Source organism: Lepisma saccharinum, chromosome 7 (genome assembly GCF_977018435.1).
Source record: "Lepisma saccharinum chromosome 7, izLepSacc3.1, whole genome shotgun sequence".
Lineage (NCBI taxonomy): Eukaryota > Metazoa > Arthropoda > Insecta > Zygentoma > Lepismatidae > Lepisma > Lepisma saccharinum.
In genome coordinates, this window is record NC_139235.1 from 29,070,624 (window position 1) to 29,085,881 (window position 15,258).

Genomic DNA, 15,258 nt, shown 5'->3' on the forward strand with positions numbered 1-15,258 from the left:
TTGGACAAATAAAAACGTTTCACAAGAATCCTACTCTTTCTTTGTTTTGTCAATAATGTTTTAAGAAAATACTCAAAATACCTGTTATGTTATTATATTTTGTAAATAATTTGTGTGCCGGCACTTCTACAACACTCTTGAGTGGATTACGGTTGAAGACCCAATACTTCACTCAACTGTCAATTGCAGTTCTATTATATTTGCTATTTCTAAATATTTACACAAGAGTGTACCCGTTTGCAAAATCATGTGAGCATAGACATTGTGCTGACCCTTCACATTGGCCTCAACGATTAATTATTAATTGATAATATCATTGATATTTATAATCAAAGCATGATATTTGACACAACCATTAATATTAACTTCACTGTATGCAGTTTATTTGCATGACACTTATGAACTCGAGTGTGACTGTTCACAAACTCATAGAAATGTTATTATGTATTCGCCTCTATATCTAGGCAGAAACCATCATCAGAGTATTAACTTTGTGCTGACCTTTACACAGATCACAACAATTAAGTATTGATAAATAATATTGTTATTTATTTATGTTCAATATCTGTTATCTTACTCTATGGTTATTTGTAACTTCACTATTTGCAAATTATTAGCATGATACTTATGAACTCGAGTGTACGTGTTCACAACATTATAAAAACGTTATTTTACATCCGCCTCTTTACATGGGCAACACTAAACGACTATTACATGATAATATTATTGATATACTGTATCAAATACTTTCACTTCTTTCAAGTTTAATATTGTTTATCCTCAGTAACTACACGAAGAAATCCTATTCTTTCTCGGATATGGACGCCGATCAAACATCCTACATGTTACTTAACAACTGTACTGTACTTACCCTGCTCGGACCTAGCACTTTAGTAGCATACATGCATTAGATTTACATCTCCAAGTACGTTCAATCTAAGATATTCTTTGCTTTGAGATGAACCTTCACTTATTTACATTCATGCAATTTTGCGATGAAAGTGTAAGCACAATTCCGCAACGCACCTCGATGCTCACGAAATGGCGTCTTAACATAAAGAGTTATTTTGCTTCGTGCATGTGCACCCAAAGACTTGTATACATACATATAAGTTTTACGTATTTTTGCTGTGCACTGGTAGCATCCAAACTACTAAGTACTTTAAGCTTGTAATCACAGAGGGATTTTGCACTGGGTTTCGGAATATCGACAAAGAAACAGCTGATTACGTACTTACTTTTTTGAAAAGTCACTCGGAACAACGAACGTATACGGGCATTACTGATTCTTCCTATTACCGTTCGCCAACACCTACCTCGGTCAAAATTTTCCACCGAAGGAATATAGAGTCCTTAACCCATCTGATTAAAATTTCAGTAACCACCAAACGTCTCTAATTCCCTTATTTTCGTATTTTTCACATTGATACTTACGTATTCTGCATTCCTAAGGGTTCTTCAAGTTCGCGTTTCGTTTTTTGCACGCAAATAATCTCAATTTTCGAAATATCGTGTATTTTTATTTTGTTCGCTTTCGCTTGCGTTACACGCGATATGGCGGAGAAATCTTGACTAGCGTAGTCCATAATCAGTGGTTATGCAGTGTTGCAACCTTCTACATAGAAAAATACCTACTTTCGTGTTACTGATTTTGTATTTTTTTTCCATGTTCGAAAACCCCACGAACCATGCACGGATAGACCCACGAACCATTCATGAATAGCCCCACGAACCATGCACGGCAAGGTTAGGTTAGGTTCTGTTAGGTTAGGCAAACATAGTTAAATTTGTTTTTCAAAATTAGAATTTTTTTTTCGGGTTCGAAAACCCCACGAACCATGCACGGATAGCCCCACGAACCATTCATAAATAGCCCCACAAACCATTCACGGATAGCCCCACGAACCATTCATAAATAGACCCACGAACCATTCATAAATAACCTTAGAGATACTGGGCGAAAGGGGGGTGGGTATAACCCCCATCAACCTCACATTGAGCTGGCCACTGATCCTGTACACGTCATGTTGTCGCAAGTTCGTAATCAGAAATGATGAACAGTAACTCACGTTTATTTACGTTCTAGAACTGTTACACAGTTACAAAACCGCGTATTTGGAAACACTGACCGGTTGTTACGTCATGAAACGCTCGCAGATATTTGGTTCACGTAGTAGACGGACATCATGGGAACAGCTTTCGTTCATCGGAATGACATTAATGTCGAAAATTACATGATTTACCGGCAAAAAAAATTTCAACGAGGTGAAAACAAACTTCCAAGACCTTCCTAAAGTATAAATAAACCCATTTCGGTAAGTACTTTCTCCAGTAAAATTGAAGAAATACGTTTTGGGGATACGAAAATTTTACCCAAATCTGTACGTTACGCTATCACATGCTGAGCTGTCCTCTGTTAACCTCGAATTCCATTCCAAACTCCGGTCACCAGTTTCCCTGCAAGCTTTCTTCCATTACCCATTGTTCGACCGCTTTTTCGCCAATCTCGGATCTGCTCAAACGTACATGACTAGAATCTGATCCGGTCGGAATTTTTAATTAGTTTTCTCCCGACCCAATGTTATGTTAGATCAAACAAAGTATCAATATCGATATCTAATTTGAATATATCAATTGAATATCGTTACTTACAATAATAATGCACTCAAAATTCCCTTGATGCATTCATATATATCTCAAATAAACTAATTTCGACCCATAACCAACCCCTAGCCATCTAGCGGAAGCTCATCAAACTAATCAGATTACAATTTTCGCTACAGCCGGTAAACTTACGCCATCTAGCGTTCTTTGTATCATCGATATGGTCGATTATACCACGCAGACAAATAAAATTCGAATGTACTTTCTACTGAACACGTAAGCCAAATTCTTCATATTTGCATAACTAAAATGTGAGTACATATGACTCGTCATAAAATGTCATGGGACGCATTGTCTTTTACAATTTTCTTTAATTTAGATCGTTCGGCACCCAGGGCCAACTCCCGCCGCTCCCTAGCTATTGCTCTGCCGCTCTGAACTTAACAGAACTGCAAGAAATGCAGATATTGCGAGTGACGCGAGCAAGAAAAATTTACGAAATGTATTTTTATTCGTATAAAGTTTGATATCGAGGATGTCAATTGTCCCTTTGTGCCCCCTGCAGGTGCTCTTGGCCGTCTGGAAGAAATAATGCAAGAAAGACGTGGAAACTAATTCCATCTTGAGTATCCTCTTGTCCTGCTTCTCTTAGATTCTAGTAGTTTTGATTTATTTTACCTCAATGTTTGCCCCCTTGCCTCCCTAGAATTAATTTCCGTCCAAGTTTGGGGAGTGAAAATGCCTATTGTCCCCCTGTGGTTGCACCACTGCACCCCCTTCGTTCGTAGTTGCTTTGAACTTTAATCCATTTGAAAATGCATGATTCTCTTTTAGAGTATAATATCGTTTAATAACGGCGATAAGATTCCTCTACACTAAATTTCTAGGTAAAAGTATAATAATGTAGGGACATGGACCTCTGAAAGGGAGCAAGGATGGCCATACCTTTCCCTTAGAAATCGAATGTCAACCTAAAAGTATATTTGATTTCAGTCATAGTAAATTACATTTATGGGATAATTTCAAATTCAAGTGGTGTTCTTGAGGGGGCAACACTATTATCGGGGTAATATACCACATGGAAAAATACCTTGCTTGTCCCTTCGTGGGAAAAATTTACAACGTCCATGATTAGGGGGGGGGGGGGGCAATTTCGTTCCCTTGCCCTTCGATTTCACTTTCACTTGTTTCTTTCTCTTCCTTTCCAAGCTTAAGATCCACTAAATAACAGAGCTCTTCAAAAGAGTTTATTTAAACAAAACTGAAAAATTCATTTTTGGAGTTACGTTCCTCTGGTTCTCATACGCCGATATATTCATGGCCAAAATATCAGGCAGACCCAACACACACAGTGCTGTGCTGCAGGTCACCAGTGACTGTGGGATAAGTGAAAAAACAAGATTGACGCACCGTGCTCCCTGATTATCCACAAAGGTCAGCCCCAGAGGGGGAATTTGTCAGTGACTGGGAGATTTTCAACAACGGTTTAATAGATGCTGCGGCCTCAGTAACCCAGCGACAAATCCTTGGCTCCCAAGGGGAGCGCGCGTTCAAGCGATCACGTGGTCATTATAGGAAGACATTGCCTCCATACCGATGCAAGTATGGGACGGCCGATTCTGTTTGCCAGTCACGGTAACAAGCCGTTACGTAAGTGCATCTCGCTTGTCTCCTTCTCGACACTCGTAACGCGCATACCAGTTCGCGACCGGGTGACTGTGTAACCAGTGCTGCTTTGGTGGAGGCGCCGCTTGCCAAAAACCACTCTCACGTGACTATTGTTTACGGATGCCGACCGACTGAAAATAAGGTGAGTTTGTTTTCAGCTGAGGTTTACAATTGCTGACACTCTCTTTTCCGATCTCTTTGTTGTCGCGTCAAATTCGTGCCTGGATGAAGTGTGATATGTGGTGTTCCGGACACAGGCCTGTAGCTACATAACATTGGGTGTGCATATTGGAATTGTTTCAGTGTTTCAAGAATCTCTTTCTAAAATATCCCTTCAGTTCATTGTCAGAAAACATAATGGAAGTGCTTTATTCGCCCATAGAAGAGATTGGATTATTGGCTGATTACTAGATTTCTTTAAAATCGTAAGTGATATTTTAATTAATGGTCGATAAGCTAGTGCTAGGTTGATGTATATTTCAGAGACCAAATTGGAATATACAAGGTGACTCAAAAGTTCGATCGCATAGTATTACTCGGTTATTAGTGCACATAGCAAAAAAAAAAAAAAAAGAAGAGAATTGATTGATTTGGTTTATTTCAACGGGGTGTAAGGGGTGACCTTCCACGTAGTACACCCAAATGTCAACCTCACTTCCACGTTAGTACACCCTGGACTGAAGACTAACGAGGCTCTGGCGACTGGTCCCATGGCCAGTATAATTTTGTTTGTATTGTCCTGTTCTTTTGTCCTTATGTGTGCTGAGTGCCCCTTTGCAGCCTCAGCTTTTAGCGAAAGTCAGAACATTTTAATATTTTATGATTTTAGTTCTGCAACGTTAGAGTTGTGATTTGTAACGATAAGGGGCTGGACCCCGTATAATGTGACGGGTGCAAAATAGCCTTAGTGCTGACGCACCCAAAATTTTAAATTCAAATTCAAATTCGAAATTCGAACGTCTAACGTACCGCCAGCATAGCTTTTCTCCGAATAGTGGGTTTTGGGGATTTTTGTGGGCTGCCTGATTGGTGGGGCGTTTTTGATATGTTGGAGGCGTGTATCTGCAATAGAGCAAAATGGCATCCGGGCTACATGTGGAAAGATGGTAAACTAATAAACATTAGAATCCTACGTTTATTATTTAAGTGGGTGTTCCTACCTTTACAGTCTTTATCATTAGTTCCAATCGTAGGCTAAAGATATAATAATTATGTATAAAAAGAAAGGAAGGATAATAATTGAAAATCAGGAAGAAGAAATTTAGTAATATAAAAGATGTCATTACTCGCAGACGGTTAGCAAGCAGTCCAGTCAGGAAATATTCATGGAATGCTTATGTCAGAGTGCCGAGGTGGATTTACTGAGGAGGAGAAGCAGGAAATGGGCGAGTAGGAAGGAGGACACCTGAATAACTGGAGATTGTTGTGTGGAAAGGGGGGAGAATAAATAGTTGTTGAAAGAGAGTTCGGGGGGATTCAATCGGGAGTCGTTGGTGAAGCAGGAATGGGTGATTATCTCCGCAGTTCCGAGGAGATTGACGTATATCGCTCAGACGGGTAAGAATCCTTACTTTCATATCCAAATATGTGCCGGGTCCAACCATAACGATGTAAAATGCATTTGAGTGAGCGAGTTCTTTAAAGTCCTTTTAAAGTTGTTCTTTCACCTCTCGCAGATGAGGCTATGGAGGCTTACCATTATTTATTATTAATGCGTAAATAGGATCGAGCTTACACACCCCAGGAAATCGATCCATATAAATGAGGAACACATGTATGCTAAGGAGTACGTAAAAACTTTAATTTTCAAATATTTTTTTCAGAATTATTGAAAAACGTATAGAACATAAATAAGTTTCTGAACAAACTGTCAAGCGCTATTTTGGAGTTTTTATTTTAAATCCTCATAGTCATTGGCAGCGACTTTTGCCCCCCCGCACAATACTAAACCTTATCTACAAAGGGAAATATACTGCTTTCCACCCAGTTTTGGCACCTTGCCACCCCCCCCCCCTGGTTTTGGAACCCAATCACCGCCACTGCTCATAGTTTCTAGTGAGAAGGGTGTGCTTGCATAGCCTCACACAGTTTCTTGATGCCTGGTTGTGCACTTGAAACTTTCAAGCGGAGATTCGGCTTTAAATTTAGTATATTTTGGTACTTGTTTTTTAGGTACACCACGGATGAAAACCCCACTCTTCTAGCGGATTGCGTACCCCCTTCAAGTTGCTCATGTACCCCTAGAAGTACGCGTACCACAGTTTGAGAACCACTCATCTACAATGCTTCAATTTTCGAAACAGTGTTGAAGTTTACAGTAGTACGAACCTCAGTAGCCGTTAGCACATGTTTCGCCCTGAATACCGTAAGTCGTCGCAATACAGAGTAAACAGTGGCGGCGATTGGCGTCCAAAACTGGGGGGCAAGGTGCCAAAACTGGGGGTGCAAGGACAGTTTAATTTCCTTAGTATATGAGGTTTAGCATAGAGCGCCCCAATCGCCGCCACTGAGAGTAACTTAAGGAATTGATGACGATAATTACATGCAAGGTAAAAAAAGCGAAAACATGACCCCCCCTCCAATTAACAGCTAGAAAATTTTAAAACATGCACAAGTGGCAATCTAGCTACGCCTCTGGTGACTGGCGTCGCTCCGTTTCTGCTTAATCACGAAAAGGCCAAGGACGCCATTCAAAGTTACCAAGTGACACTACAGATATTCGAAGAATTACAAACTGAAATACTCATCACCTTTTCTCGCCAGGGGCCCCGGGTTCGAATCCCGGCCTGGGCGTGGATGTTTGTGAGTGTTCATTCATCAATTTCATCATGTCATCACTCATCCCCATCTTCGCAAATTAGCTAAAAGTGGAAAAGAAAACCGAAGTAAAATAAAGCAAATAAAGCAATCATCAACTTTTCTAGTGGTCTTGTCGGAAGGTTTGCACGTGTCAGTTTTACTTTTCCTGTAGTTAAAGTCTTAAATTCTCAATTTACCCAGTACAGTACGGTTTTGCCTTGACGTACGGTATGTCGGACGAAGCATGTCGCAACATGGTGGTATTTTCAGCTACAATTGAGGCTCGTATACTAGTGTACGTACAGTCACGGACACATGTGGATTGTAACGACTCCATTTACTTTAAATAGGGTCGTTACAACCCAGAAGTGCCCGTGACAGTACAACCGCAAGGTTGGCAAGCACCGTAGATTGAAACCCATTTAGTTTGGACAACTTATTTTGGGCAGTCGCCTCGGACACCGAAGCAAAAAGCCATCACAAACGTCACAGAGTGAGCGACAATGAAGAAAGCAATAAATTCATAACGTTCTTTCGTTCATCTTTTTGCCCACTTCACCTTTCGCTCGAACGAGTCTCGCCTTCCACAGTCGGATGAACTACCAATATGGTGTCGTAAGCAAGGCTCGAAATGGAAATTTTCAGGAAACGTAACGCTTTGCTTTCGTTAACATGGTGTTAGCTTTCATTTCTTTTCTTCATTGATTGCTACAGCGACGAGATTAGCGACTAGTGAAATGACGTGCTCTATTACAATTAATAATATTAAGATACTTACATACACACTAAATAATATCAAGTATATTGGACATGACTCTTCTGGAATTTTTCTTCTCTTTATAAAATTTGAAGACAGAAATCGTGAATGGTAGTCAGCTCGCCCAACTGGCGGAAAATTTGTCTCAATTACAATTATTTTTAAACAACCATTTTTATTGTACGTTGTTCTTCAGAATGCCAACAATACGTCTGTTCAGCTTGGTATCAGAAATATAAAAAGTATGCAGGAAGAACGATTTCATTAGTTTAATCAGGGAAGATATAAAAGACGAAAGTGTGAATGAAAGAGGAATGACAATAAAAGGAGAACCCAAATTTGTGTAAAGATCTTGTGAAGAGGATAGCTCTGTCAGAACAACAGAAACTACAACACAAGACAATTCGTAATAATTAAGAATTAAAAAAATTAAAAACCACTATTTAGGCCTATGGCCTTTAAATACACCATAATAAACGTGTTTTGTTGCTATAAACGGAAGTTTTAATGCACTTTCTACTGTTCTTTTAGGTTATTTTAGTTAATCCGGACTTTCGTTAAACTCCCCTCACCATTAGTCCGCATTAACGAGGTTTTACTGTATCTTCAAAAAATTAACGAACCGGAAGTGTCCCTTACCGTTTCTAATGAAACTGAACGGGAGGTTCCTGATATTCAAGAACCGAAACGCCGTTCTGGTCCGTAAGTTCAACTCCAACTTGTTTATTTGTGTTACAACTGGGTAATGTTTTGCTAACTGCATTCTCGCCTGTCAAGTTTACTTCAAGCCATTCGCCAGTGTAGCGTCGAGTCCGATTTCACCAAATGATAATCTCTTAATCTCCATGTCTGTCGGCCTCCTTACTGAAGGAAGAGACCTCAAACATGCTGTGTACATTTGACATGGAAAGTCAAGGTGCGCCAGGGTTGCCAATTCCATAATTAAAATACACATTTAAGTCAGCTTTACACGCAGATAGGTTACCGGGACGGATCAACAGTCATGGAGTGCAATCATAGGCGTAGCTACGGGGTGTGCCGGGTGTGCCTAGGCACACCCAAATGGGCTGCTTTATCGAAGAGAATTAAAGACAGATATTTCAATAAGAGAGAAAATAAGCGGCAGTTTGTAAGAAGTTGAAAATGTCATTATTACCTGGTACAAACGTGTGCATTATCGCTGATGAAACGAGTGTCTATAGTTTTTCGATTTTTTGATGTCCTTGGAGAAAGAAGATATTTACTGCATTCTACTCTGTACTACAGCGCCTTTCTTCTATACATGTCACAAGCTGCACGTGTGAGAGACAGCTTTCTCCAAGCTTACCCAAGTTAAAACTAAATTAAGAGCAACTCAGAAGCAGGATAGATTGGAAGCCCTGCTCTTGCTATTTGTGGAACAGGAAAAAGCTTAGTCTATTCTATTGATGTAAATGAAGTTATTGATGAGTTTAAGAACATTGTACCCTTTGACAGACGTCTCTTGTTATAGATGACGTGTATTTTGATGTATTTGTTTGTAACATTTATGAACATTTTGTGTGTGTGTAATTTCTATGCAATTTGATTTTTTTCTACTACATATATTCAGAAATTTCCAACACTGTCATGTAGTGAATTTATATTCCTTTACAAACATCAGTGCAGTTAAAGAGCCAAGTGAGTGTGTTGCAAAATATGCTATTAAAAAGGTACAAGACCTCATTTTTTTGTGCACACCCAAATATAAAGTTCTAGCTACGCCTATGAGTGCAATTCGGACCACCCCGGAGGAATCTGAACTCGGAACCCCTTAATTACAATGTGCCAAGTGACAAGAATAGATACTGAAACAATGTGGACAGTAGCGACAACTTTATGAAAAACGTTGGGTTGGTTGAAAACCGATATTTGTTTTATAAATTTGTGCAACAACACGTCATAAGCAGGAACGGCGCTACGGGGGGCCGAAGCCCCCCCCCCCCCAAACCGGCCTCAACCCCCCAAAACCGGCATCAGCTCCCCCTGTAGCTCCCCAAGATTTTTGTAGTATGGTAGACGCATTGTGACCGAAAACTTAAAAAGTTTAAGTTTACATTTTCCATTATTAAAATTCCCTTGAGGCAAGTACAATGTTCAAGAACATTTTCTAGTTCCGTTAGATCGCAAAGTTACTTTTAATACGATATGTTCTAAAATCAAGGGGAAGGGGTATATGAAGATATGCCTGGATAGCAGTGGCTACCATTTGATACTACGTAATGGGCCAATCATGAGTGCCAAACTTGCTACGAAATCTGTTCACTGCCTCGTAGGTGGACGACGTATTCAGTGGCTGTGAGATTGTTCTTAATTGTTGGCATATGCAGCTAAACGTGTACATTATTAGGCTCCATAAATCGTATTTGCTATATTTCTGAATAAATCTAACAGATGTATAAAATGATTTTTTTTTAAGTAGGACAACGTTCAACATCTAAAGAGCCGTCAATGTTATTTTCTGTTTGTTAGTTCCTCATTCGAGTACCGACAATGGTATGAGTGTTATCGATGTTCTCTCATTGTTTTCATCGTTATATCTATCCTTATCGTTGCAAATATTCAAGAGGGAGAAATAGGACGTTAGGAAATCAAAGAGTACACAAAGTAACTAACTTAATTTTTAAATGTTAAGAATTGGAAAGATTAAAATTGGACCTCCCCGCCCTGCTTATCTAGCAGCAATACTGCTGCCTTGAAATTAAGGGGTTCCGAATTCGATCCCCGGTGGAGGCACATATCATTAAGTGGCTAGGATTCCACTATAAGCTGTAGGTCTCGTCTCAATTAGCTTCTGTGTATATAGTGGATCTTAATACAAATCAAAGCAAGTAAACATTTTTGCATACGATGCAAAAATCAGCATGCTTGAGCAAAATTCATTCTTCGCAGCCCTACGCCTACATGCTAATTAATTATTATTTATGATGTTAGAAAATAATTCCTGCAGTACCGTCAAAGTGGCCAAATTTGATTCCGTGAATAAGAATAATCAATCTTTGAAGCACATCTCATAAAACTACTAATCCAATCTGATCAATATTCAGAGCATAATATATTCTGAAATAAAATTATAATCTTCAGCAGTCACTTCTCTAACCAAAGTGTTCAGTGCAAGAGTTGCAACTACATATATTCATTGATTTTATGTCAATATATTTGTCTCGTAGTGGAGGTGAATTTGTAGTGAAAATCTTTTTGTTCCTTGAGAGTGGCACGTCCAAAGTGGACGATTTCTCTCACATCCTCCCCATTTTTAGCCCTATGTTCTGAATTCCAGTCGTTGAACAAGAAAAGTAAGATATTTGATCAGGGAAGAGAAAATGATATCATTAATATAGTTTCTATTCAAGGGTGTTTTCGCTTATTTGATGCCTACTTTATTAAGTTAGTGCCACTTCTCTGAAGCTACAATCTTTATACGCTCCCTACTGTTGTGATTTGGACGGATTAGAGTCATGGCACAAGACTACTAGAAGGAAAGGCTGGGGTCAGACACGCCTCTTTTCGCGACTGCCGCGGGTGTGACGTCATGGGCGGACAAAACCCAGCTGAGTCTTTACCCCATACGGAAAGAAACGTGGAAGGGCTGATCTGTTTTGTTCTTTTCGCTCCTTTTTTCTTGTATTTCTGGATTGTTGGGTTCAGGGTGCGAAATCCTGGAGTGGACGAGGGGGATTTCCCCCCACCAATAATCTTGGCCTCAAAAATCCCCCCACCAAAAATTTCACGGGGGGGACAGTTTTTGTTATAACAAAGAAAAGATAAGCAATCACTTTTAATTTCAAATATACTTTACTAAGAATAATATCGAAAACACACACAAATTAGTGTGGCTGTGAGTGTTGAATGCTTTCTCTCTCAAGAGATCACTAACAAATCTACATCAATACACACAATAAAAGTAAAACAAGAATGCAAAACAATAATAACTATGAAATCTAATTGATTTATATTAACATAGTGCACAAACTAAACAAAAACTTACACATAATAAAACCACTTCAACTGCCATAATTTATTAACATCTTTAACCTGTTAGTAAAGGAATTAGCTGCTTTACACTATCTGATATGTATGAAAGTAACAAATTAATTTCTAATTAATAATCACAATAATTATTTTAATTGAGTAATTTATTTTTACTTTTAATAACATTGAAAAATATGTACATCGTATAATTCACACATATGTTTGTGGGGAGGGGGGTTTTAGGTTAAGAAGTTTCTCCCCCTCACCAGTTTTCGATGATTTCGCACCCTGGTGGGTTGTGAGATTTTGCAGTTTACAATACCTTCAGTGAGGTGTTGCGACGTGTCGTAATCTCCGATGAAAAAATAAAAACAGCGGGTGACAATATATAACTGAACACATCGCATCTAACGAGACTTGTTAGTGGATTGCGATACCAGTAGTCTCATTACACAACATCAGGTTACCATACACTTCAATTGGGTTACAATTATTAGAATAAAAAATAATAATATTGTAATTTATAATAAAGGCTCTCACGAGTATAGTAAGATAAAAACTGCAAGCATATACCCCCAATTTAATATCCTGCCCCACCAAAATTCCTATGTCAATTTTAGGTTCACTGTTGGTATTGAAGAGTTAAATCTCGACCTCCTCCAAATAATTTAATTCTCAATCGCCACACCAAAATTCCCACAACAGTCTAAGCGCAACAGTAATTAATACTCAAGACTTGGCTATCTCCCATCCTAGTGCTCAATTTCCTTACTATAGAGTTGGAAACTTCCCCAACCAAGGGTAATTCCACATCAGAATTCATGATAAAAATTTAAGGTTTAATATGTAATAGCTGGATATTGTGCACCTCAAATAGATATACCGTGTTGCCGAGAGGCGACACTGGTATGTTTCGTCGCGTGAAAATTCCATCTCTTCTCGTGTCTAGTCTCGTTAACAACACTAATAATACACAGTAACTGTTATAATTCCCTTGGAAATACACAACTTGCTATTTATATATGAGTGATGCTTAAATGACAACGTAGTTCAACTTCCGTCCTCCATTGTTCTATTATTTATTCAGTCAAATTTTCATCACAATCGCCCCCCCCCCCCCAAAGTTAAGTGGACGCAACCAGCTTTCACATACCCGCCTGTGGGCACCCCTGTTCGACATCCCACTGAACATTTCTCCCTGTGTAGTTCAAAGATTCATAAGACTCACAACTGTAATCTGAATAAGGAAAATTAATGATGAAATAAATATCAATAGTCGAAGCAAAGTTACCAAATTTGAAGAAGTTAAGTGAAAACAGCTCCTCTCTCACTCGTAAAAGAGAGCAATAGATGAGGTTGTTTTCTTTTACATATTCAACTTATCCATAATTTTGGCTTTCTGCCTTTATTTAACAAAACGCATGACCAGGCATATTAACTTCAATTTTACATGAAACTTTAGGTTTCAGACGACCTAAAAACTACCGATTCAATACATATGTTAATAGCTGTATAATCCAATTCTGAAGACATACATTATCTTGGATCCTAAGCGAACCTGTATATTCAGTCCCAGCTAGCTTCTGGGCATAATGACGGCTCTTTTTTGTTCATAATGTCTTCATTGATTCCGCTGCGAAACCGTGGCGCGGAGCGATCTGTCCGCCCGTGACGTCACGTCTGACGTCAAGGACCACGTGATCAGGTATGGCCCCAGCCTTCCTTCTAATAGTCTTGGTCATGGCACACTATGAGGCAGAATGGGAGCCAAAATAAAGACCTACAGCAGCTGCTTGCAATAATTGACACATTCAAAATTTACTTTTACGAACTTTATAAGTTTTGTGTTATTGAAATGTTCATATCCCCATCAACGGTTGTTTGTGACAAACATTCGAAATCTAATTGGTGACGAGAGGTTGAGTGCTCTATCTGTTCTGTCCTTTGAAGAGCTTGCAAAATCTTTGGATTTAAAAAAGGTTGTGGCTGCTTATAAAAACAGACATATCTTATCGTAGTTTCTTGCTGTGGCTCATCTTCTCACTTTAGCAACAAGTTAGTCACACTGTTTATATAGAAACAGTGTTACGTGTAGTATTTATACGAATATCCAGCGAGTTGATAATGTAATGAGTGTAGTTTCCACGGTGTATTTTGTACTCTTCACATGAATAGTAAGACACTGATATTATTCCACTCAATAATGGCTTATGAAAAGATACAATATAAGTATTACATTTTATTTGACATAAAAGATTCGTGCCTAAAAGTACTTTTGTATATGATGGAACAAAATGCAACATCTTATTGATTTATCTTGAGTTCTGATTGTAAAATATGCAAGCGGTAAAATTATACCCTAAAAGTATGAAGTAAGTACATTTTAGCCGGTATTAGTTAGCCCCCGAGAATTTGACTCCGAAATCTGTAGCCCTCCCCCCACTTATTTCAGGCTGGCGCCGTCACTGGTCATAAGTAGGCTGAGGGTTTGCTCTAAATTGCCTTTTCTTTATCCTTGGCCTGAAATTGTAGAGACTTTTACGTTTAACCCTAGAACACTACCGTACGTAAAATTTACGTATGCTTCGGGCTCAATTCCCTCCCCTTCCTCCCTCATCGCACCCACCTACCCCTCCGCCTATGGTATTCCTCAGGCATTATGTCAGGCGCTTGGCAGCACTGTGGTAAGGAGGGCGGAAGCAGTGAACGTCTTTAGTTTGTGCGTTATGTGGGACTCTGTACATCAATAATACGTAGCGATAGTAACAGAAGAAAAATCTTGCACGTAATTTTGACGTGCATGTAGTAATAACGCCATTTGTATTCACGTAAGATTTGGATGAATTTTTCTAAAATATCTCATTTTTCTATAATATCATCAACATCCCAGCGATCAATGGATACATTATTCACACTCACAACTTCTACAACAATCAGGGCAACTCAGAAAAGAGACTATTCTCACGAATTCAGTTCATGCTTCACCTCCATGAGAACTTGACCAAGATCTGGCAGGAGCAAAGGCTAATAAATCCGGGACTGTCACAGGAGTTAAGGAAGTCAATTTTAAAGGTACTGGGGAAGGAAGGGACAAGTACAGTAGCAGCCACGTCACAAGGGAACAGAAAGTATTGCAGTTTCTGCAACTACAAGGAAAGGAGGATGACAACTACGTACTGCTCCTGTGAGAAGCCAATTTGTGGAACACTACCGTACGTAAAATTTACGTATGCTTTGCGCTCAAATCCCTCCCCTACCTCCCACCTTGCACCCACTCATCCCTCTGCCCAGCAGTGCCTCAAGTTGTCTGTCGGACATAAGGCAGCACTGTGGTAAGGAGGGTGCAAGCTCTGATCGTCTTGATTTGGTTTGTTATGTTGTGCACTGCACGTCACTTTTAAGAAGCTGTGTAATACGAGAAATATCTTTCACGTAATTTT

At 39.2% G+C, this 15,258-nt stretch overlaps 1 protein-coding gene across 2 annotated transcripts in view; it reads left to right on the forward strand.

Moving 5' to 3' along the window:
- The first annotated feature begins 4,222 nt into the window (after window positions 1–4,222).
- LOC145989787 (UDP-glycosyltransferase UGT5-like) overlaps window positions 4,223–15,258 on the forward strand; it is a 38,931-nt gene continuing 27,895 nt past the window's right edge. The window contains exon 1 of one of the 2 annotated variants that reach the window (XM_083125121.1): window positions 4,223–4,414. The gene's annotated coding sequence lies outside the window, so the exon portion shown is untranslated. Of the gene's footprint in view, window positions 4,415–4,602; window positions 4,698–15,258 lie in introns of those variants that run through there. The other variant, XM_083125122.1, reaches the window with a different exon arrangement.